Here is a 22,196-nt window from a genome sequence, read left to right on the forward strand (position 1 = left end):
TCTTTACTTCCCTTCTATAGAATTTGAGGGAATTCTGCTACTAGGTACTTTTGATGACTACCCTAAGTATTCAGAATCTGGATTTTGGGACATCTTGTATACCAGGGATTCTTAATCTGGGGTGTGTGGACTTGATTTTTAAAAAATTGATAATTATTTCAATAGAATTGGTTTGTTTTATAATTCTATATGTTTTATTTTATGCTTTTAAAAATTATTCTGAGAAAGGTCCATATTGCCAAGGAGGTCTATGACACAAAAAAAGGTTAGGAACCCTTGCTCTAGGAGACAAAATCCCATGGGTTAGGAGAATAATGTGTAATCATCTAGATGTTGGAGGTGAGAATAATAAGGATCAGACTGCCCTGTGTGTTACCTGGAAGGATGATAATGATGATATCCATGACAATAAGTAATAATAAAAATATTAACAATAGCTAGCATTTACATAGTGCTTTAAAGTTTGCAAATTCCTTTATACATATTATCTCATTTTATCCTCCCAACAGCCCTGGAAGGTAGGTGCTATTATTATTATCACCACTTTCAGAGGAGGAAACTGACACAGGTCACACAGCTGGTAAGTGTCTGAGTAAGAATTTGAACTCAGGGCTTCCTAATTCCATGTCCAACTATGTCTAGCCACAGCTGCTTCTATATCATGAGAGAAGATGGGCCACTAATAAATTCACAGGTATTACCATTGACCACAGCAGGATTTGTAGCAATTTAAATGTACTCTACATTGGCTTTACTCATCACTGGTATATGACTAAAGTATTTTTTTTTTTAGCTTATTTACTCTAGAGCACAGTATTTACATATCACATCATAGTTTTGCAGGTATCTCAATGTATTATTTATACTCATTACTACTTTGAAATTACTGGAGTTATTATACCCTCTATTAGATCACATGTGATCACAGTATTTCTATTTAACTATATTTTGATATAATTAGTTTCCTTTGTAATTTTATGTATTTTATTTCAAGCTTTTGAAAACATTATTTTGGGGACAGCCTCATAGGCTTAACCAGACTACAAAAGGGGTCCATTCCACACAAAAAATGGTTAAGAACCTCTGCTTTTGACTATAAACAAATGAGCTTACAGAGGGCCTGTAGGTCACTAATGGCCAGTCTGTAGTTCTGGAAGAGTTCTCCAAATCTTGGTTGGACCTAACATATGCTTAATCCAGGACTGGGATACAAAGGTAAGACCTAGTGGCTATGGGGCAGACTGAAACATATCCCTTTTGGTAGGCAGCTAGATAGGCATAGTGGATAGAGCACTGGGCCTGGAGTCAGGATGATTCCTTTTCCTGAGTTCAAATCTGGCTTCAGACACTTACTAGCTGTGTGACCCTAGGCAAGTCACTTAATCCTGTTTGCCTTAGTTTCTGCAATTATAAAATGAGCTGGAGAAGAAAATGGCAAACCATGCTAGCTTCTCCACCAATAAAACCCCAAATGGGATCGTAAAAAGTCAGACGTGACTGAAAATGACTGAACAACAACAATAACAACTCAAAAAAATTCTAGTTCACAGTAGCATCGCACAAAGAGCTGCCTTATTATCAACAACAGATAGGTTCAAATCCTGCCTATGAGACAGACTAGTTGTATGACCCTGGGCAGATTTTTATTGCCTAGGAAATGTTCCCAGGTGGCTCTCAGAAGTTGTGAGTTTGAAGAGAAATAACACTTACCTCTAAGTCCTTCCGTGCTTCTGAGGCATTGCTACCGCATGAAGGTATCTTCTCTCATCTTTGAGGTCAGTGGCTACTGTCAGCTTGGCAAGACGTTGTCTGTTGCATAGCCATATAACTGATGTGAAGAATGCAGTTTTGTAGAGCTACCTAAGCAGTCTACAAAACTGGGCCTCAAGATAGTATTCACATTGTGCCACAAGGCTCCCTGACCCAATTCATGAGAAAACATAATGCGATTTCAACTCGAAAGATGCTATAGAAAATAATTGTCCTCTGAAACGCATCACAGACAATATAGGCACTGAGTTAATTTTTCTCCATCTCTATTATTATTTATGAGTGAGAGAAAGGAAAAGAGAGATGTCTTTCAGCTGAAAGTTAAAAAATTCTATTGTTGAATATGTTTTATGAGGGAGAAAATATTATATATAATTTTGTCTTTGGGTTTGCATAGGCACCAGATATGTTTTAAATTATAGCCTCAACACACATTATTTAAGACTCTTGTCTTTGGGTTCTTGAAGTCCTAGTTTATTATTATTTTTTTAATATAAAGTCTAATCATTCACAAGGTTAAAAATCTCCCTTCCTAATAACCACATACTACATAGAGTTTTATTTGTCCATATATGTTAAAGAAGGAGTGGGAGAGGCCATTTGTGAATGCGTTATATGAAACTATGACATTTAGGTAAATACATGTACATATAAATGTATATTTGTGAATCATAATTTATTTTTAAATAAATTGAGGCTTATGCTTAAAAACATACATAAATCTTGATAGTGAAAAATTAGACTATTTTATGGATAATTTTGCAGAATTTCATGTATTTGTATGGTTTGGGATCTTAAAGAACAGGGATCCATTGACACCTACCTCTAAATTAACTGAAGTATCGCTACACTGTACTATAGTAACTATTGTGTTAGTAATAAAATACAAATTGCCAGTGGAAACTGACTAAATAAAAGAGGCTGACAGAGGACATGTGCTTTTCTGCCTTACTGCCAGTCTTGAGTACCAATCTTGTTCTAGCTTTGGTTTTAGGTGTGACAACTAAACTTGGATTCATAAGTGTAGCCCAATCAATGAGCTCTCACAGGGCAAATCTGACCCCATTATACTCCACTGTCTAACATTATTACCTAGCAGGTTCTATTATGCTCCCATACCTTCTTCCTGGTTTTAGCTTTCCTTGCTTGGAGGATGCCTATAATGTTGGGCCATTAAATAGATGACCTCGAGTAGACGTGAAGGAGGGAGAAATACCTCCTTTTCATTCTCCAGATTCCAGGGGAGGGCAGCAGTGGCCTTTAAATACCAGGACACATCCTCTGCAGGAACCCTGGGACAATGCCCTGACTGCTGTGATAGGTCTGCTTGATGCCTTCCGTCACTGCTTCAGGATAAGATGGAGTGACTACCATAGGGTCTTTCAGGTCTTTTGAAGATTAGTGTGCCTTGGTGTGGGTGATGCAGGGGTGGGGAAGGAAAGAAACATTTATTAAGTGCCTACTTAACACAGGAACTCTGCTAAGTGCTTTACAGATATTATCTCATTGAACTTCACAATGACATGATAAAATAAATACTATTATTATCCTCATTTTATAGTTGAGGAAAACTGAGGCAGAAACAGCTTAAATGACTTGTCCAGGGCCACACAGATAGTATGTGGCTAAACTTAGATTTGAATTCAGGAATTTCCTGACTCCAGGCCCCTAACTACTGCACCATGCCTTTAAGGGGAGAGGTGCTTATGTTTTTTAAGTCACATTTGATGTGGGATATAGCTTGACCCACACAGTTTTTTCTGCAGTATAGTTACTTGGGGCCTCAATCCTGCCCCTCCCCCCTTTTTCCCTTGAGAATGCACCAGTGTACTAAGAAGTAACTAGCTGATTGTGCAATCGTAATCTTAATTTCCAGAGTTGGATTTCCAGAGTCCAAGTTTTATTAAGGGGATTTGTTCTGTGAAGTTTGGATTCAGTCAAAAGGCCACACCCAAAGATCTAGAAGGCCACATGTGGCCTCCAGGCCTCAGGTTCCCCACCCCTTGGATAGATGGACAGATAGATAAATAGAATGTTTGCTCTTACTATGTGTCAAACACTGTACTAAGCACTGGAAATATGAATACAAGAAAGAAAAGATAATTTCTGCACTCAAGGAGCTTTCCTTCTAATAGAGGAAGATAATACATAAAGGAGAGCTGGAAAAGGAAGGCCAGGGAAGAGATAAGTGTTGTGGCATGGTGTGGAAATGATCTGAAAGTTGTGTGGAGGCCTGATTCTGGGTGAGGTAAGGTGAAAGCTCAACTATCAGAACCTATTTCTTCTTTTTTTTTTTCCAAATGACAAAAATTATTTTTATTTTGACATCTGAATAAGTGTTGACTCCTCACGACACGGCCTTTGGCATCTTTTCCAACTTATTCATCAGCCTGTTGCATTGTACCTTTCTCAGAAACATAGATGCCATCCAAAAATTTTCTGATATCCTTGTTTTTGACTGTGGTGTCCTGTTGAATCAGGGCAGCTGAGTTTGATACAAGTTCAATATCATTTCCTTCAAGAATTAACTCATCTTTTTGGGCTTGAGAAACAGCACAAGCAACACCTGGTCTCCTGCGCACTCTTCGGATATACTTTTCACCCAAAAAATTTCTGATTTCAACAAGTGAGCCATTCTCTTGAATAACAACATTGATAGGGAAGTGAGCATACAAGACCTCATCTTGTAACGAAAACCTAGGGTAACACCTTTGATCATGTTTTGTATGTGACTACAGATTGTGTGTGTGGTTGCAAGTTCTTTTCAATTTCCCCACCTCTCGTCTACCCGGAGCCTTTTTTTCTTCTTTCCAAGGAGACTGAGCTCAACATTGATATGGTTGAAATCCCTTCGGAGGATTCCTCTGGGCCCCTTCACAATAACTGTCCGGCCCTTAAGAGAGATGTCAACATTTTCTGGTATGTCAACAGTCTGGTTGCTTAGAATGGTCTTCATTCTGGTGGTGAAAGGGCCAAAAAGTATCAGAACCTATTTCTAAGGGGAAGAGTCCAAGATTCCAATGTAGAGACAAAACTTAAGCCCAAACCTACCTTTTCTACCTGTGTAATTTAGGCAACTTCTCTTTGGGCCTTGGTTTCTTTATCTAGAAATTGCGGAGGTTGGATTGGGTGCACTCCAATTTTCTTCGAGGTTTAATATTCTATGATCCTAGGAACTGAAAGAGGAAGAAGGGTAAACAAAACAGGGTCAAGACATTAGTGACAAGGAAAGTCTTGGATGAATGAGGATATTTTGGGGGATTCATTTAAGTTCTTTCTATGTTATTATATGTATTGACTTACAGAAAATAATCTTTTATGGTCTACACAAGTAAAAAGCCACAATCAAAGGGTAGACAGGCTAGACAATTAGTTTCCAGTTCTCATGCTAATGAATTCTTCTACAACCTACTCCACTTTCAGTATATTGGAATAAACAATACTATTGATGCTCTATACTCCAAAACTGCTTAAAAAATTAAAATGTTACTGTTGTTTATCCTTTTTTAATATTGAGGAAAGTTCTATTTCTGGTAGAGTCAAAGTTAGGCATAGTACTAGAACTAGTACTATGGAGCACACTTTTCCATAGTCTTTGGTTTATCTTTTAAAAAAATAAATATTTATTTCCCCCCAATTACATGTAAAACAATTTTTAATATTCATTTTAAAACACTTGTGAGTTTCAAATTTTCTTCCTCTTCCTCCCCCTTGAAAAGGCAAGCAATTTGATATAGGTTATATGTGTGCAATCATGTAAAATGCATTTCGTGTTAGTCATGTTGTGAAAGAAAGTACAGACAAAAAAATCGATTTATCTTAGGAAATATTTGATAAAACATTTGGCTTATTAAATAATCAACCAAATTCAGTTCTCCTAGGAGGGCAGTAAGGAAAGCAGGAATGAGAGAATGAGCTAATTGGAAAATAGACCAGAGGGAGTACATGGTGAAGGATACCACAATTTATAAAAATTAACTAGTGAAAGGGTGGAGATGAAATGTGCATTTTTCCTATGTCTTATCAATATCACACTTAAAAATTAAAGAGGCTTAAAATTTTATTTCTATTTGGTAGCTAAATACTTATAAGGCAATAGAAAAATTTCTTAAACTGATAATTTACTGACTTTCTCCCTTCCCCACCCTCTGCCATTTTATCCTAATATACTAATACTACATTTTATACAGGACATTTTATACTAACCAATATTTTTTCACATGATGTTAATTTCCTTTCCAGGCCAGTATAGAGTTCTGTAGAATATGCTATCCTTAGACTTTTCATTTTATAACTTAGAGAAGGCATCCCTAGATGTTTTGCAATCTATTTCTAAATGGCAATAATGAATCTTCTCGAATTTTTAACTAAGCATTTAATAGTAAACTTACCTTAAGCCCTAAACTCCTCTAGACAGTCATTAATTGATCCATAAAACTACTGGAAGATTCATTATTGCTGACGATAACTCTCTCATTCCCCCAGACTCCATGATTCAGTTGGCTTAAAACATTTGCCTGCCTTACAAATGAAACTGAGTAAATAAAAGAACACAATACTAAATTAATGATTACTGCATTCTAGTCAACCAGAACCTTCCATTTTTATCAAAGTGGGGCACAATTTTAATGTAAGTTGATTTAGTACTTTCACCACCTGTGAAAAGGAAAAAAAAGCAGAAACAAAAGTTAAGGAATTCCAGAGAAACTGCTCCAAGTGTGTGTGATCTCCTGCAGTAAGAAAGCTTTAACAAGAAGGGAAATTAGGGACTTAGGGAACCTTGATACATAGTGTCAAGAGGTTTCTTCCTGGCTAGAGAATTTAGCTATGTCTTGGGGGACTTGTATGTTTTTGGCTCATTCATTTCCACCAAGGTAAGTCTGGGAACTTCCTGTCTGATATCATCACCCATGTAGATACCAACTCTCTATATAAACATTTGACTCACTGAAGAATGAACAAGCTTATTTACAGGACACTGAAAGCAAACATAACTCAACTTAAATACAAAGAGGTAATGACTATTATTGAACAAGCCTTTCCCTGGTAACATGTATAAACTCAGCCATTTACAGGACATAATCAATAGACCTCCCATATGAAGTTTCTCAGTACATGTTTCCCATCAGCACTTTTAAGATCTCTTTGATGGTGGTGTCAGATCTTCCTAGACATTCGGTCTGCAATTGTCCTCAACTCCCAGCAGATAACACTCAGAATTATAGGGTCTTTGTTACAAGGGACTTCAGCAACCATCAATCTAACTTATATCAGTCATGTGGTCATCTACCCTTTGCTTGAAGATGTCCAGTGAAGGAGAATGTGCTGCCTTGAAGGCTGCCCATTCCACTTTTAGATAACTCTATTTGTTAGGAAGTTTTTACTTACATAAAACACTTGACACAGTGTCTGACATATAGTAGGTGTTTAATAAATGTTTCTTGATTGATTGATTGATGAAGCAAAAAATGTCTTTTTTGCAACTTCCACCCATGCATCCTTGGACCAAATACAAGTCTGAGACCTCTCGCACGACAGTCTTTCAAGTACTTGAAGTCAGCTATCACGTTTTCTCTTCTTCAAGTCTAAACATTCCCAGTTCCTTCAACTGAATGTTATGTGAGATGGACTCAAGAGTCCAGCACCATCCAGGTTATCTTCTTCTGTTTGCTCTCTTACTTACCATTGTTCTTTCCAAAATGTAGAGTTCAGAACTGAATGCAATACTTCTGATGTATCAGAATTCAGTGGGACTTTCACTTTCTTATTCTTGGAAGCTCTGTCTTCCTTAATGCAGCCTAAGATTATGTTAGTTTTTTTTTGGCCACTTTGTCATACTATTGATTCACTGAATCTGTCTCTAATAAAACCTAGATACTTTTCCAGAAAAATTACTATCAATCTCTTATTCTCCTATCTTGTCCTTGTGATGTTGTTTCATGAAACCAAATGCAAGATTTTCTGTTTTTCCCTATTAGATTTAATTTTGCTGGGTTTAATTAAGTTTTCTATCCTGTCAGTATCTCTTTGGATCCTGTTATCCAGTTAGTCAATATACATTTATTAAGTGCCTACTGTATACCGAGCAATGTGCCAAGTACAGAGATTAAGAAAAAAAGCATAAGGTAGTCAGTGCTTTCCAGGAGCTCACAGTCTAATGGCACAGGCAACATGCAAACAACTATGTACAAATAAGTTATATACAGGGTAAATTAGAGATAATAAACAGAAGAGAGGCACTATCATCAAAGGGGATAAGGAAAGACTTCTCATTGAAAGTTGAGTTTTAGAAGGGACTTGAATGAAGTCAGGAGGTGGGGATGATGAATAAGAGTTATTTCTTCTATTACTATATCACCTGTAAATTTTATAGATGCCCTCCATGCCTTTATCCAAATAATTGATAAAAGTATTGACCATTGTAGGATAAAGCATAAATTCCTGAGGGGCAGTGGATAGAACAGTGGATAGAGCACAAGTCTGGAGTCAGGAAGACTCATCTTCCTGAGTTCAAATCTGGCCTTAAACACTAGCTGTGTGACCCTGGGCAAGTCACTTAATCCTGTTTGCTTCAGTTTCTTCAGATGTAAAATGAACTAGAAAAAGAATTGGCAAATCACTCCAGTGTCTTTGCTAAGAAAACCCATATAGAATAAGACATGACTGAATAATTAAGCAGCAAATAGATTCCAGAAGATCCCCACTAAGGATATCTTTCCCAGATGACAAAGAGCCATTAATGACTATCCTTTGAAACCAACAATCTTCATGCACAAAATTACATCAGAAATCCATCTCATTTTGTCTTGTAGAACTCTATACTGTGTGCATACTCTTTGTATCTGGGACCAGGATTATCCTCTTACACAGACACCAGGATTCTTTGTAGTCTAGCATCTTTCAGATTCAAGTTATTCTCCCACAAATTAAAGTACTTTTCCTCTTTCTAATTCTCTTATAGAGTCCTGCAATCAGAAGACTGCAAGCAGAGCCATAACCAGTGTAGATGTCCTAAAGCTTTGCTCCTAGTCAGTGACCTGCTGATGGTCCAATCTTTATTCTGCCACTCTTCCTGGGCCTGCCTTCCCCTCACCATTTTTACTAGTGTGGAAGTTACCAACATGGTTTATGTCTGGGGCCCCGTTCCATGTCAGATAGGGACCAATATTAATGACTGAGTCTGATAGTGGTCTGATAGTGGTCCAGGGTCCTTTTCTCATTCCACTTTGAACAGAATTGGCCCAGTGTCTGAATTCTCAATTATGGCTCTGACTGGAGGAAAAGTTAACTAATTCTATGTACCTTCCTCAAGTATCTAGCAGTAGAGAATGGCTTTGGTCAAGTAGAGAAAATCAACCATTCTCTTCAAAATTTTGGATTCTATGCTATACACAGGAAAGGAGGAGGTTGACACACAGGGAAGGAAAAGAGGTTAATCTCGAGAGATGGAAGGGAAAACAGATTAGGAGAAAGGGTAGTCAGAATGCATGCCTTCTTGGGGTGGGGGGAGGGACAAGATGGGGGAAAAATTTGGAACTTAAAATCTTGCAGAAGTGAATGTTGAAAACTAAAAATAAATTAATTAATTTTTAAAAAAGAGGCTAATCTCCAAGTTCCCCTCAAATTTAGTCAGACTATGTTTACCTTAGGCAATTGGGTCAAAATAAGCTGAAACAATTAGCTAATTAGGTAATATGTGGGCTATACTGTTTTCTGGCTAAATTAATCACCCATTTCAGTAAATTTTACGAAGGGCATTTAGTTCAAATAGCCAAATTTATAGCCTATCTTAGGCACTCTTTCCATGGGACTTGCCTTCAGGAATATTGTGAAGTTAGAGAAGCTTCTCTTCAGCTTCTCAAAACTCCTCATTCTGTGCTTTATAACTTTCTTTGTAGTGTGTCCTCAGTCCCACTCCCATATCCAGGTGCCTAATACCTCTATGATGTCTCCCCTCTGTCAGATTTTCTTTTTCATTTTTTTCCAGATGTTAATGAAATGGTGGGAGGATGATTTAGGGCAGAGGTGGGAACCTGTGGCCCTATAGGTCCCCAACCATAGCCCTTTGGGTTCGAGCTGCACTTAAGGACCTAGAAGGCCACATGCAGCTCAAGGCCACAGGTTCCCCACCCCTGATTTAGGATATTAGGACCCTCCTGACACCTCTGAAATTCCATCACAGATCTACTCTGCCTATATAAAAGAACTGTCTTGCTTCTCCTCCTCCTAATTGGGCAATAGCTCTTTTGCCCAGTATAAAGGGACTACTTTGATAAATGGAATAGAAAGAGGGAGATTAAACAAATCAGAATAAAATAATCATGATGTTGTCATTTTAGGATTCTTTGTTTTATTTATCTATTCCTATAGGATAAGCCTTCTTTTTAATATATCACATTTTTCTGAATAGCCTAACTGACAGAGATAATCACGTACACTATAAACTCAAAGGAAACACATTTGAGCTTGTACTGGAGAGCTATTTATTTCCATTCTGTGCATTATCTTTTGCACCCTTTGTTATGATTTCATAGTCAGCTCTTGATTATCTGTTCTGTGGATGGCTTGTGGTCTCCTTGACTCCCCTGTTCAATGATCTGGGTTGCAGCCTGCTGAAAGTGGAGCCAGTTATGAGAAGTAGTTAACACCTGATTATAGGATCAATGAATATGGGAGGGTCTGAGTGAGATAGCCTGCTGTAGTAGAAAGATCACTGACATTTTAGTCAGAACACCTAATTTTTGGACCTAGTTTTTGTAGTTTTACAATCTATGTGATCTTGGGCAAGTCATTTAGCACAACTGATATTTCTAAAGCACAGGTCATTCCTCTCCTCCAGAAGTTTTGGTGGCTCCCTATTGTCCCTGTGTTTCCAGGTTGATTTCATATTAATCACCCTCACAAATTCTTTGCTTTAGCCAAATTGGCCTACTTGCTATTTTCCTGTACGTACTATTCCCTGGAGGATGGGGAGGGGGAAGATACTTCCTCCTCTATCCTTGGCTGCCCATAGCATATCCAGGCACAGGAGAGCCTCACAGAGCATGTATAAGATATACAGAGGATAAACTGAAAATAATCAACAGAGGGAAGGCAATAGCATTAAGAAGGACCAGGAAAGGCTTCCTGGTGAAGATGGGATTTTAGCTGGGACTTGAAGGAAGCCAAGAGGCTGAGATAAGGAGGGAACAAATTTCAGGCATGGAGGGCAGCCAGCAAAAGTGTCTGAATTCAGGACACAGAGTGTTTTGTTTCAGGAACAAAAAGGAGACAAGAGGCCCTGGATACAGAGTTTGGGAGTGGAGTTAGGGTGTAAGGGTATAAGACATGCAGGTTATGAAGACCTTTGAACAGAATATGCTATATTTGGTCCTGGAGTTGATAGGGCGCCCCTGGAGTTTATTGATTAGGAAGGTAACATGATCGGACCTGTGCTTTAGCCCTTAGCGGGGTGGAGAATGGACTGGAATTGAGGGAAATGTGTGGCAGGGCAACCAACAAGCACACTACTAAAATGGTCCAGACATGGGATAATGATGGTCTGAACTAGAGTGGTGGCAGTATCAGAAGGCAGAAAGGGGCTCATGGGAAACATGTTATGAAGGCAAAAAACTAACAAGCTTTAGAAACAAATTGGATACCATCAAGTGAAATAGCATAGAGGAAGAAGAGAATAATATAGAGTACACAGAAAAAAGCTCTGAGTGATACCCACTGTTAGGCATGATGCAGCTGAAGATCCACCAAAAGGGAAGATGGAGGAGTTGTCAAACAGGTAGGAGAAGAATCAGGACAGTACGGTCACAGAAATGTAGGGAGAAGAGAGGATCATGAAGAAGAGAATGGTTGGTAGTCAAAGGCTACAGAGTGGTCACAAAAGATGAGGATTGAGAAGAGTATTATATTTGGCTAGTAAGAGATCAATGTAACTTTGGAGGGAGCAGTTTCAGTTGAATAAGGAAGTTGGAAGCTAGTGTAGACAGTTGAGTGAGTGGAAAGGAAAGTGGAAATACCCACTGTAGATTCTATAGGAATACTCATTGTAGACTTCTCAAGGAATTTAACTCCAAGAAGAAAGATATGTGACTATAGCTGGTGGTAGAACCCGGAGCTTGAGGCTCAGTTAAAGTCTCATCTCCTATAAGAGGCCTTTCCTGATTCTCTTAGTTGTTAGTGACCCCCCCCCATTTAAATCACTATTATTATTTCATATGTATCCAGTATTATCTGGGAAAATGCTGCATCCCCTTAGGGGCAGCTAGGTGGCACAGTGGGTAGAGCACTGGCCCTGGAGTCAAGAGGACCTGAGTTCAAATGCGGCCTCAGACATATAACATTTACTAGCTGTGTGACCCTGGGCAAGTCACTTAACCCCATTGCCTAGCCAAAAAAAAAAAAAGAAAAGAAAAGAAAAGAAAATGCTTCATCCCCTCAGAAGAATGCAAGCTACTTGAGGACAGGGATGATTTCACTTTTGCGTTTGTATTCCTACTACCTGGCATATAGTAGGTATTTAATCAATGTCCATTGATTGATTAATTTCTGATCCAGTTTTTCCACATATAAAATGATGATAATAATACCAATAATGAAACATTCCTGTATCTTGACAGAAGGGTGATGGACTTAAAATGTGGAATGAGACATGTATTTCTGGATATAGCAAATGCAGAGAAACATTTTGTCTGCCTATGCACCTTTGTTATAATAATTTCTCTTTTTTTCCAGCAGATGTTGGGATGATGGTGGGTAAGCTAGAGAGAAAAATAAATATTTATTAATTGAAAAATAGATTTAGTAACAATAACAAGAACAACACTAACAACAACTCTGTCTGCCGTACATAGTTGATGTGAAATTGACTCAAATAGTGTTTACCTTATTCCAAGCCACACTTTGTCGTCTGCTCCTTGGACTCTGTTTATTCTAGTATCAGCTCATATTTCTGATCTGAACTCTGCCTCTTGCCCTTTGACTTAGCACCTTATAACTCTTATAACTTGCATATTAGGCTCCTGATTCTGTGCAACCAATCTGACATTTTGTCTCTCAGGCAGGAAATTTTCAGCTGTCCCCACTTTCTGGCTCAAGAAGCCTTATCTTATACCACTGGGGAATCTCAATTACACAGATCAAATAGCAAGTTTATAGCTCCATTGACAGCTATAAAATAGCCATAGATATTTTATATAAATAGCTATCTAAATTATTAAATAATTTATAAATTCCTTGAAAAGTCCACACTGTACAATTTATAATGGGTGTCTCTATGTTCTTTCTTCCCACTCTCTTAACTCTCTACTATCTGACTTCCAATCTCATCATTATTCTGGAACTGCTCTCTCCAAAGTTACCATTGATCTCTTATTTGACAAATCTAATGGTCTCCACTCTATCCTCATCCTTTGTGATAATTCTATTAATTATAAATATATATAATATATACATTTTATATAAATAGATGTAATAAATATATTCTATATAAATGTCTATAAAAATAGCAGAACCGTATCCAGTATTTTAAGGATTGAAAAACTCATTTTTATATAATATTTTATTTTCCCCCAATTACATGTAAAACAATTTTAGCATTTTAAAAAATGTTTTAAGTTCCAGATTCTATCCTTTCACATCTCCCTCCCTGTGATGGCAAGCAATCTGATATAGTTTATGCATCTGGAATCATGTAAAATATATTTCTATATTAGTTATTTTGTGGAAGAAAACTGAAACCAAAAAATTGAAGAAAGTGAAGAATAATATGCTTTGATCTGCATTCAAACCCCATCAGTTCTTTCTCTGGAGGTGGATAGAATTTTCCATCATTAAGTCTTTTGGAATTGTCTTGGATCATTGTATTTGCTAATACAATAGCTAAGAATAACTAAGTCATTCTCGGCTAATCATTGTACAATATTGCTCTCATTGTATACAATATTTTCCTGGCTCCACTCACTTCATTCTGTATCAGTTCATGTAAGTCTTCCCAGGTTTTTATGAAATCATCCTGCTCATCATTTCTTATAGCACAATATTATACCACTACAACCACATACCACAACTTCTCTAGCCATTTCCCAGTTGATAGACATCCCCTCAATTTCCAATTTTTGGCTACCACAAAAACAGCTGCTATAAATATTTTTGTATAAATAAGTCCTTTCCATTCCCTCCCCCCCCTGCTTTTATCTTTTTGAGATATAGACATAAATAGTGGTATTGCTGGATCTAAGGTTATTCATAGTTTTATGGCCCTTTGGGCACAATTTCAAATTGCTCTTCAGAATAGTTGGATCAGGTCACAACTCTACTCACAGTGCATTAGTGTCTTCCCCTCTTCTTTTTTTTTTTTCTTCAAGCTTGGCATTCTGTCTACTATGTCACACTGACCACTTGTATACATTTCAGAAATCATGCATGTAAAAGTGCTCTGTAAACTGTAAAACTTTTTGTAATTGTCAGATATCATCATCATTATTATTGTTGTTCTTATGGAGTCAGACTTGCTGAAAAACTTTTTTGGTGCCCATTCACATATTAGCAATAAAAAATGCTTTCAGAATCAAATAAACATTTTGGTCCCTAGAACTGTCCATTTGTTAAAAATATATGACTCAGTAGTATGTCTCCCTAGGATCCCTGGAAGCCACAGTAAGGAACATTTGGAAAATGTATAAACCCTTTCAGGAAAGTATAGTACCAGTCAGGGTTAATTTGCATGCATGATAACAAAACAACCTAATGAATAGAATCAGTCATACTTGGTTGTGTTGTATGGTGTAACAGAAATCTCCACTATACTCCAGTTGGATGGATGCCTTTTTTGGGTCAGGGAAGTTACCCTGGGCCCTCAATGACTACGTCAGCACACCATTAGCTCTAGTAGTCTACATCAAGTTGGAAAGGCCTTCAATGGGACCCCAATGATAGACTATATCTCTACTATCCAAAGATAAATCCTCTTAAGCTCAGGAAGGCTCGCACAAAATTGGCTGCAAAGTGATGAATTTTTAATCACATAGCAACTCTTGAAGACATTTTCCTAAGTCAAAAAGGAGTTGTGATTAGTATGCATTGAAGGAATACCCATACCAATGAAATCAGAGGTTGCAGAAATATTGAATAAAAAGCAGATAAGTATGCAATTGGCTAAACTATTCATTTTCAGTCGGTTGTTTGGGGAGTTCCCAGCTTTAGTGCAATGAGATAATAATTTAGCAATTAGTGTCACACTGATATGGATGAGTTAAATTAAGTATTGGTGCCTACTATATTCAAATCAATGTAGGGCTGATAAAAATGAATAGCAATCTCTGCCTTTAAAGGGAGAAGGGAAAGTGAGGGAAATAAGCATTTATATAGCATTTACTGTGTGCTAAGCCCTTTTGAAATTATTATTTCATTTGAGCTTCACAACAACCCTGGCACAACAATGCTGTGCATATGAACAAAGGAACTATGGAGGAGAATGATGATATGAATGAGATCATCTACTGTTGGCTCTCTACACTAGGTAATACTATCAATGACTGGTATTCTACACACCTCTGGGTTGGGTTGCATACTGTTGAAAATGCTATTCTCTCTGGACTTTGATGTGAGCCCTATCTATGTTCTTTGACTTGAAAATAAATCTGTTTAATTTTTGAGTATTGTAAACTACCTGACTGCAATGGGAATCAGTGACAACATAATCTGTAGTTCTAGGCAAAAAGTCACCAGGTTATCCTTGTAGGAATAATAAGCTATAGGAATGAAATCTCACCATAATGTGTACCTTCATGCCTTATGAGAGCTCCTAAAACATGGGTTATACAAAAAGAACTGTAAAACAAATTAGAATGATAGGAGTGCATGAGAGATGAATTTAGTGCTGTCCAAGATTCAAGGAAATAGTCTCAGGGTTGGCTAGATTAGCAAAGGTTTCATGGGAGAAGTGATATCTGAGCAAGGGTTTGACAAATGGAAAGATTTCAACTAGTTGAGGAAAAGAAAAAAAATAATTACAAAGTAGAGGTGGAATATGCTAAATCTTGAGAAGCTATTACTATTAAGTCCTGATTAGGTATTGCCATCAGATGAACCAATTAATGGAGCTTCTGCACAGTTAGGTACTGAGAGTGCCTGGTTCAATGAATACCTTTTACTGACGTTGATGTGAGACTTAGACTGAAAAGTTCATTTGGTCTCAGTCAGTCCCTAGGTCCCTAGTTAATAATTGAAGCTTTCTAACATATCGTACAAACAACCAAACTAATTTTTAAGACATAGAAAAATAGCAGTAAAGAGGTCAGCCCATTTAGCAAGTGTCAGCATTGCTGAGAAGATAAACTCTCATGAATGAAAAAAAAATAGAAATGTGGAGAAAGAAATATTGTTTAGAACCCAAATTGAAAGTCTTACCCCCAAAAAAACCTTCTGGTTTACCTAAACCAAAATATATGTCCTGATTTCTGAAAACATTTCTGAAGTAATTTGTTCTTACATGATGAAAGTCCTGAAATTTTCCTTTATTACTATCCCTTCAGTCATCTTGGTCAAGGGAATCAAATAAAGGAAATCTAACATAAAGAAAGAGAAAATCGATTAAAATGTTTTTCAATCTTGACTTCTTGAAAGATCACCAAACTGTCTTTCCAAACACTTACTAATGATAAAACCTTATTCCCTAAAATATAAGTGTATCACATCTTAGAAATAAACACCTTTGCAAAGTTCTCTTTGCTAAAAAGTCTAAAAAACTTAGGTACCAAATTGACTGTTGTGGAGATGCTGAAAGAATCCAGCTTTATCATGACTGGCTGACTTCACTGATTTGTTTGACTGGCATTTTCTTCTGATTTTTTAAAAATTGAATTTTTATTCCTGATCTCTCAAGTCTTTGTTAGAAAATAACATTATGAAAATTTTAGTTTCACAGAATGTATAGTTTCTCATAATGCATTATTTTGCTATCACCAACATAAGTTATTTATAGAACATTTTGATTTTCAAGATGATGCCCAATATTATAAGTTCTCTCCTCCATCAGCTCTATTCTCTAGTGCGGTTAGGGATTTCTTCTAGAAGCACACTGACACTCTGAAAAACCTTCATCTGTTTCCTTCATCTGTTGGCAAATTTAAGCTTTCTTGCCAAATATAATTTGGGGATGATTGTTGTCTTGTTACAAATGGACCACAGTAACCCTACCAAGAATTGAGATCCATACTTTCTTGAATTGTCTAATTTACTGTTTCTATCTTTTCTCTCTTTTCATGAAATCAGTTGCTGATATGGCATTGTTCTGCACAGAAATCATGCCAGTTGAAAGTACTTTTTAAAAATTTCATGATTTTGTCATTATAGGAACTTCTGCCACCGACACAGATGGCACCCAACTCATCTTTTCCTTAATAGACAGTCTCCATGAGTTGCTCTGATCCAATGTGTTTGTCATCTGATAACTGACCTTTTGATTATGAGCCTTTTATAACTTGGCTAGACTGATCCTCCGTGAAACACAGAAAAAGCAATTGATCCCTTTACTTTTATTCAGTCTTTCTGTCTTGGTTGGACTTGCCAGAGGTTGGGTTCAACTGCAGTGGATTTCATGATCCTGGAGTCACTTCCATGCCATTAGGAAACACTGGGCAAGGACTGTTGTGGACCCATTGAAAAAGCAAGAATATGCATGAAAATGACTTGGTTATTGGTACAGAGTAAAGAGTCAGAAGACTTGCATTCAAATTCCATCTCTGAAACTTATTGCGTGGTCTTGGGCAAATTAACCTCTCTTTGACTTCGGTTTCCCCATCTGAAAATTAGGGGGTAGGATCAGGTGGTCTCTGAGGTCCCTACCTCAATTTGTGATCTTATAAAATGAAACTTTAATGGGCAAAAACAGAACCAGTTGTATATCTGGGAAGGGTAGAAATATTGGAGAGGACTCTACATACTCAAGCCCTCTTGCTAAACTAGACTCACATCTGAGGAAAATTTCAAGTAATTCATCTAAGAGAAAGGAGGGGGAAAGGGGAAAGCGGAAAGCTTGTCTTTAGTTTCCTGATTGCCCTGATAAACAGGGCTAGTGGAGGTGACATTTATAAGGTAATTGTGTATTCCATGAGGTGTTTCTTGGTTTTCTTAAGTTGCTGATCTCCTTGCATTTCTGGAGGGAGGGATGCACGGGGAGAGAGAGAGAGAGAGAGAGTTCAGTCATGTTCTTGCACAGATCATGTTAAACTTCAGAGGAAGAGGAAATTCCATAGAAGCATACAGAAGGCATAGAGGCATACTTTGTGCATGCATGTCAGGAGCTTATTGAGTGTCTATGTGTCTAGTATTGAGACAGGTATATTCATGGTAAACACAAGAGAAATATAAGACCTCATCTCTTCTTTCCAGTCAATTATAGTCTTGGGGAAACAGAATTTAATTACACAAAACAATTAGAAAATAATAGAGGAAATTATATAATAAAGTGCCAAATTATGTGTTTCAACTTAAAAGTGTTGTAGGAGTTCAAAGGAAAACGAGTTCAGTGTGTCTAAGATATAAAGGGAAAACTTCTTACAGGAGATGGGACTTGATCTGTACATGGAATTTGAGGCTTGTGTAGTTTGGGGATTTGATTAATTGGAGGAGTAGGGGAGAAGTATTCCAGTAGGGGAAGTAGCATGACCAAAGGCATGTAGTTAGGAATGAACATTGCCTTCCATCTGTAAATCTATAAACATCTCAACCATAGGCCCATGTTAAAAAGTAATGATATGTAGGGATGGATGGGAAGGATGGGGTGAGATTATGAATGGTCTGGAATGCCAGGGTAAAGAGTCCAGACTTGTTCATATAGGCAACATCGTTTGGGGATCTTGAGAAGTCTTTCTAGTAACTTTGTCATTCAGTTGTTCACTTGTGTCTGACTCTTCACGACCCTGTGGACCATAGCATGACAGGTCCTTCTGTTGTCCACTATCTCCTAAAGCCTGTCCAAGCTCATGTAACTGACCATGGGGTTTTCTTGCAAAGATACTGGAGTAGCTTGCCATTTCCTTCTCCAGTGCACCACCTTTCATCAGAACTCTTCACTGTGACCTGTCCATGTTGGATAACCTTGCACTCAAAGTTTCACTGAGGTATGCAAGCCTCTATACCACGATAAGGCAGTGATCCCAGAAGGGGACTCTAGTAACTACTCTTCATTAACCCTTCATATCTCTGACAGCAATGATCATTTTAGTTTACTTCACTGTGAGAACAAGTAGGTACTTGTGAATCCTGACAATAACAACAATAACAATATTAAAGGGGGCAGAATTAAATTTGACACAGTTTAGACTCATCTTTGGAGGCAAGTGTAATAACTACAAGAATACAGTCTTGGAACAAGAGTTTAATGAGATGATATGTTTGAGACCCAAGGCACAATGTATCAAGCAACACGCTCTTGCAGTGTCAGACAGGTCTTGTTCATGAGAGGGTGATATTTTAATTTGTCTGTCGCTTTGTCAGTTTTTCTTTCCACAGCAGGAAAGTGAAAATTAAAATGGGAACTTCTGGGAAGCAAGTGATGAGTGTTTTAACTTATTATCCATATGTGGATACAACTGTCTATCTGTAATCACATTAAACATAGCACGGTCATGCCTGAATATGTTTCTCTGCTGTTTGTAAAGACATCCACTTCTTCTCCAACCTGAGGAAATGAGATGTGGAAGGATTTGTCTTTTTTATGGTAACTCTGTACTGGAAAGTAACTTTCTTGCTTTTTGAGAGAGATCTAGAGACAACATTCCTCAACCCTTATCATCCCTTTGAGTCCAAAGAAGGATCCATATCCTGCAAAGACATTCAGCCTGACAAGTCTTGAGAAGGTGTACAAGGGACTTTTCAATTTCAAATCGGTGTGATGGATGAGAGGTGGAGAAGAGACAAAGTGGCCCAATGGAGAGTGTTGAGCCTTGAGTCAGGAAGAATAGGATTAAAATCCAGCCTCAGACTCTTACTTAGTCAGGCATTGTGCTAAGCCCTTTACAAATATTATCTCATGGGAGAGTATGGGGTGGAAAGAATCTTGGATTTGGAGTCAGCAGAAATCAGAGATTCTGTATTTAATTACAGGTTCTGCTACTTACTTTCTGTGTGACCATAGGCAAGTCACTTAACCTCTCTCAACTTCATTTCCTGATGTGTTAGACTAAAGGACTTCTAATTTCTTTTCCAGCTCTAAGTCTATGATTTATGGTCCCAAACTGTAATCTTCAGTAAAGCAGAAAATAATCAATGTTAGCAACATTTGGCAAAGAAAAAAATGAAGACAGCCTTTCTTTGACTGATTGTGCAAACTTCATACAATACTCATAGCCCAACACATATATGATGCTAACACCCAGAGTGGTTTCATATAGTACCAGTGCTCAGTGTCCTGATCCAGTTTGTGGCATTCCGTGTTATACTAGGTAGCTTCTTTATAGGGTAAAGGTGTGTTTTGTGCTGTTCTATTGTTTTTAATTTCATCCTATCATCCCCACCTCTAAACATCAAGCCCTAGTAAAAATCAGGGAATTCTCTGGAGATCCAAACATTGCATACACAGGTTGTAGAGCTTTTCAAATCAGTTAGATGTTGGTAGTATTTTACTCTCCAGTTACTTATGGCAGTGTTGCTAGTGACAGCTGACTCCCTAAACAAATCTCCTTAAATAGTTCCAACCTCTTGGTACAGGGGAGGTAGTGAGGAAATTGGAATCAGAGGATCTGTATTCAAATTTCAATTTTTCCACTTACTACCTGCATGATAATGGATGAGTGATTGAACTTCTCTAGACATGATCCTCATCTACCAGCTCCAATTCTATGATTCTTTTATTCTGAAAACAAAACCATCTTCAAAAACCAGCTGCAGTATTTACTCAGGCAAGACTTCCTATAGTTCTAGCTGATATGTCTGAAATTTTAAAAGAGTATTTTGTTCATAGGCAATGTTTTACTCAGATGATATAACATAAATGTGCATAGAGAATAGGTCAAGCACATCCTAGCAGAATATTCATGTTGGTCCTCCCCCTTAGGGTAAAGTTAAGGTCCAATGAGAATGCTCTGTCCAGGATGCACTTGACTACATGGCCTGCTATGTAAGTAAATAAGAGGTTATTTGAGAAGTAGGGAAGACTTCATGAAGGAGATGACACCTAAGCTGAGCCTTGAAGGGAAATAAGAGTTGGAACTGGGAAGAGAATTAATTTCAGATATGGGAAGAAAATAGGCAAATGAATGAATGAATGAATGAACAAATGAATGAAGGCTAGCATTTATATAATATTTTAAGATTTTCAAAGCACTTTGAAAATAGTATGTCATTTTATCCTTTTAGCAATCCTAGAAGGAAGATTTTAATATTATCTTTATTTTATAGATGAGGAAACTGAGGCTGAGAGAGGTTAAATGACTTGCCCAGGGTTACACAGAAAGTAAGCAGCAGACCCTTTATTTTAACACAGGTTCTCTGGTTTCTGCTGACTCCAAATCCAAGATTCTTTCCACTCCAATACTCTCCCATGAGATAATATTTGTAAAGGGCTTAACACAATGCCCGGCACTTAGTAGGTGCTTAATAAATCCTTGTTTCTTTCCTCCCTTCCCTATACAATAAGATGTCCAGGTTTCTTCCTGATTGCACTTTTTCTGGTCCTGGCTTTAGAATGAAAAATCAGTTGCCTGAATCATCAAGGCTAGTAAAGTACATTGTTCTACCTCTGGAGAGGATTTACTAAAAATCATCCCTGACCTATGAATGGGGATCTGACCTGATTTTACAGATATCTAAGATGTCCATGAGGGAAGATCTGCTTCTGAAGAGAGCTTTGTAGTTAAGGTAACAGAGTTTGGTGGACAGAGCTTTGGAATCTGGAAAGAGCCACATCCCACCTTTGACACTTGCAAACTGCAGAATTCATTTACCTTCTCTGAAACACATCTGTGAGACAGGAATGTTAATGTGGGTAGTAGCTACCTCACAAAACTGTTGTGAGGGTCAAATGAGATAATTTATGTAGAACACATTGCAAACCTTAAATTTAAATAGCAGCTATTATATGATACCTCAATCTTAACAGAGCTCAGACAGCCCAGAGAAATTCAATGAGATTAATGATTTGATGACTTCTAGGCAAAGATGGGAAGATGATTGACCTGACTGGGCCAAAATGGGAGAAGATTCAAGTCTCTTTCAAAATCATATAGAAACTGGGGGCAGCTAGGTGGTTCAGTGGATAGAGCACTGGCCCTGGATTCAGGAGGACCTGAGTTCAAATCTGGCCTCAGACACATAACACTTAATAGCTGGGTGACCCTGGGCAAGTCACTTAACCCCATTGCCTAACCAAAAAACCCCCCAAAACAAAAACAAACTCATATAAAAACAACCAGCATGATCAAAATCAGTCA

General features: G+C 37.7%; 1 pseudogene; it reads right to left on the bottom strand.

Moving 5' to 3' along the window:
• Positions 1-4,067: 4,067 nt before the first annotated feature.
• LOC110223776 (large ribosomal subunit protein uL6 pseudogene) lies at positions 4,068-4,737 on the bottom strand (annotated as a pseudogene).
• Positions 4,738-22,196: the final 17,459 nt, after the last annotated feature.

This window comes from Phascolarctos cinereus, unplaced genomic scaffold, assembly GCF_003287225.1.
Source record: "Phascolarctos cinereus isolate Bilbo 61053 unplaced genomic scaffold, phaCin_HiC Scaffold_726;HRSCAF=1367, whole genome shotgun sequence".
NCBI classification, from domain to species: Eukaryota; Metazoa; Chordata; class Mammalia; order Diprotodontia; family Phascolarctidae; genus Phascolarctos; species Phascolarctos cinereus.